The 4,275-nt window shown below is 31.6% G+C and overlaps 1 pseudogene; it reads right to left on the minus strand.

Annotated features, from left to right (window-relative positions):
• Positions 1–1,360: 1,360 nt before the first annotated feature.
• On the minus strand, positions 1,361–3,756 carry LOC137824391 (tropinone reductase homolog; annotated as a pseudogene).
• Positions 3,757–4,275: the final 519 nt, after the last annotated feature.

The following is a 4,275-nucleotide window of genomic DNA, read 5'->3' on the forward strand; positions in this document are numbered from 1 at the left end:
AAGAGTTATTTGAACTTGGAATGTGATTGGAACCAATGTTGTTTTGCTTAGCGCCTCCATGATTCTGGCCACCACGATCTTTGCTGGAATAGCTACCACCATGTCCCCGTCCTCTACCTCGTGAACTACCGTGTTTACGATAGAAGCTACCAATTGAGGCTTGTGCTTGTAAAGCCTGTTCAATTGGTTTTTCAATATTATTGTCATTCATCTGCTGCTCATGCGCTCGTAGGGAACCAGACAATAACCTTACTGTCATTTTTGAAATGTCATTGGCCTCTTCAATTGCGGCAACAACATATTCAAATCTGGGAGTTAAAGATCTCAAACCTTTGCCTGCTCCGAATGTGTTTCACCATTGGTCTTCATTTAATTTGTCAAGGCAAGATTATTTATATAGACATCAATAATCTCTGTGGTTTTCATCTGCAGTAGTTCATATTGGCGTCTTAGGGTTTGAAGACACACCCTCTTGATCTTGTCATCACCTTTATAATTGGTTGACAAAAATGATCCAAGCATCACTTGCATGCAGTTGTTGCTCCTTCTATTTGCTCAAACGTCTCGTCATTCATCCTTTGATGGATGAGATACAAAGCCTTATTGTCCTTTTTCTTCTGATCACGATGCGCTACTCGTTGCGCCTCAGTTGCATTAGCAGCTAATGCAAACACTCCACTCTCAACGACATCCCATAACTCATGATAATCAAACAAAACTCTCATTTGCACACACCACCGACTGTAATTTTTTCCATCGATAGAGACTGATAATTGGATAGAGTTCATGATAACAAACTGGCTTTGATACCAGTTGTAGGAACTAATTGAAGGAAATAAGAGAATGCAAAAGGTTGTAGAAAACTAATTGAAGGTAATTGCACAAGATTGCAAAATGGTTGAACTGATCTTATTCATTTTGATTTACTTCCATAATATATATATATATATATATAATAAAATTACAATTACTGGAAGCTATAAAATAGAAATACTAACAAGCCTTTAAATTGACCATTAATGCAATAATAACGATAAAATAGTTTAAGGATAATAAAATCAGAATTAATAATAATAAATTCTGAATTAATAACCAACCCTGATTACATACTTCGGAAATTTTTATGAATTAAAAAAACTTTCAAATTTATAATTTATAATGTATTATTTACCAGATTAAAACTTATTTTTACATAAAATATGGGTGCCAAAATAACTAATGGAAGTACAAAGTTGGAGTAAATAATGGACAAGCAGTAAAGTTAAGCATAAAAAAGAAACCAAATAATGCAATTCTGTTCGAAATTAACTTAAAAATGAAAAAAAAAAGTTTATAAAAAATATAGCAACCCTTCAAATAGGGTGCTTTTAAACAAGCAATAACAATAAGTAGTTCCCAGTTCAGACAAACCTAGTTGGTCCAGAGATTTTTGTTCTGGGTATTATTTATTTTATTTTATTTTGGTTGCAAAAAAATTAAATAATGGAACCCCCATCCACTGTTATGATTTGCCCAGTGATGTATGAAGCAGCTGGAAGGCAAAGGAAAGCAACCAATTGGTGATTCAGACACCACAGCCTCCACCACATTCTTATTCACATCTGCACATTCCTATCACAACAACAATACATATGTAGAGCTTTTGAGTTTACATTTTAATAAATTTTTCATTAATATCATTTTTCATAAATTTTTATAAACTTTCTCAAATTTTTATTCAAGTTTCTAATTTTTCCACTGATTCATTTGAAGACTAATTTTGTTATTTATTTAAACTGATTCACTGATATTTTAACAACAAACAATACATGCATACCATGAGAGAATCTAAAAGATCAGTCTTAACAGGACCAGGTGCCACAGCATTTGCACGAATATTATCCTTTGCCCACTCCAAAGCTACGTTCTTTGTGAATTGATTCAAAGCTCCTGAATAAAGTAATATATAAGCATGTTGATTATCTTCAGCAACTCCAATTTATGACGGTACTTTCTAATTTTAGGGATATAAAGATATGGAAACGTACCCTTAGAGGCTGCATAAGCAGAACAAATAGGAAAAGCTTTGAGACCTGCAACAGATGATATGAATACTATGTTGCCGCACCCAGATGCTTTCAGAAGTGGGTGTGCTAGTTGACATAGATTGAAACATGACTCAAAATTTGTACCCATTAATGTTGTTACATCTTCTCAGTATAATCTAGGACGCTCTTAGTTGAAGCTGTTCCGGCGTTGTTTATCTGTATAAAACATCTCATCAAGTCAATCATCTAACCATATATATCATGTTATATAAGAGAAGGTAATTCCCACATCACTCCTTTTCATGTTTCAAAAATGTTAAGTATTATTTTTTATAAAAATAATTATTTAACAATACCGAAAATAATTTACAAAAAATTTAATTAACTCAAATTTACATAAAAATATCTCATATTTCATTAATTAAGTAAATTTGCAAACTTATATTTACACATTTAAAAAAAATTAAAAATTTTCTCACAACTATTACATCACTCACACATTTCAATAAAATTTACTCACAAGTTCACTTTAATATACATGAGTCTACACAATATCACTTTCTTCACATTTTTCTCCCAAATCAGTCTAGATTCACTCCTTCAAATTCTTATATCCTTTTCCCAGTCCAAACACAACTTTAGGAATGCCCTTGTCAGAACATCAAATGTGCATGTAACTTGACTTCAAGTTAGCTTCATGGAAGAAGTTTGCTAAAATAGGTATATTTCCCAGTTAGTTGTGTAGAGAAATTTATTTAAGACTTAAATTAGGCGAATCATATTTTTATTGATCTATCACATGAATTATGATCTAGCTTATCAAATAATATCCAAACTCAGGAAAGAGGTGAATGTACCTAATTTCCCAATGAGAAGACAGTCAAGGTTGGCATAATGCTTGCTAATATAATCATAATGTAAAATTTTGTTTAGAGTTTAATCCAAATAGGAGGATCTTACCATAATGTTGAGCTTTCCTTTAAAAATGGAAGCAACATTTTTCATCAAATTTTCGCGTTGGTCCTGATATAGTACACCCACTACAAGAAAATCATGAAATAGAAACCAATTTTTAGATACCAAAATAATTAGTTGCAATAATAACTAAATTAGAGACCATTTTAAAAACTAAAAAAAAATTGGTTTCTATTATTGTTAAGTAGTTTCTAAATTGGTATCTAATTAGCAACCAAGGTTTTAGAGACCAAATTTAGAAACTAAATAATTGGTAGTTAAAACCTGGTTGCTAATTAGATACCAATTTAGAAACTACTTAACAATAATAGAAATTAATTTGAAAACCAATTTTCTTTTTAGTTTATAAAATGGTCTCTAATTTAGTTACTATTGCAACTAATTATTTTGGTTTCTAAAAATTGGTTTATATTTAATCATTTTCTTGTAGTGATCGCACACCGACCCTGTTATGCGAAATCCCTTTTTATTCCATTCTTCCACACATCTATCAATATCTTGTTGATTACGGGCACATACATGCACAACTGCCCCAAATTCTGCTAATTCTTTTGCAATTGCAAGCCTAATTCACAATGGAACAGAAGTATAATAATAACAATAACAGAGAAATTAGATTAATACAAGGAAGTAACTAAAGAACATCAGATAATAAAACTAACCCTATGCCACGGGTGCCTCCTGTAACTAAAGTTGTCATGCCATGGAGTGACCACCTTTTGTCTTTGAAGCAACTCAACTTTGTTTCTGCCATTTTTGCTACTTATTGGAATCCTTCTAATACAAACAAAGTTAGAGCTTCTGATTATGTTTCTAAGCAGAAATACAAAATGTAAATTTTATATGCATTAAATATGTTTTTCGTCGTACTATAACACAAAATTGATTCTCATTTCTAGTCTAAAATTTAGACCATGCAGATACTTTTAGTATGAAAATGATTGAAATGAGTCATTCTTTATAACAACGAATTTTAAAAAAAAAACTAACAATCATTTCACATACACACCAGTACAAAAAGGTAGATTATTACGGTTAAAATCAACATTTAAAGACGGTTCCAGAACCGTCGTAATTGCGGGCGTTGTTAAAAATGGAGATTTTTCATGACGGTTCTAGAACCGTCGTTAAAACTAAGACTTATAACGACGGTTGTAGTTAAAGGTGACTTGTGTTTTTTTTTTGAAAAAATTAAGCGACTTTTAAAGACGGTTCCCACAGGAACCGTCGTTGTAATGCCAACTAGAACCGTCGTTATATGTAGTGATTAACA

The sequence above is a fragment of the Phaseolus vulgaris genome, chromosome 8 (assembly GCF_000499845.2).
Source record: "Phaseolus vulgaris cultivar G19833 chromosome 8, P. vulgaris v2.0, whole genome shotgun sequence".
Taxonomy (NCBI): domain Eukaryota; kingdom Viridiplantae; phylum Streptophyta; class Magnoliopsida; order Fabales; family Fabaceae; genus Phaseolus; species Phaseolus vulgaris.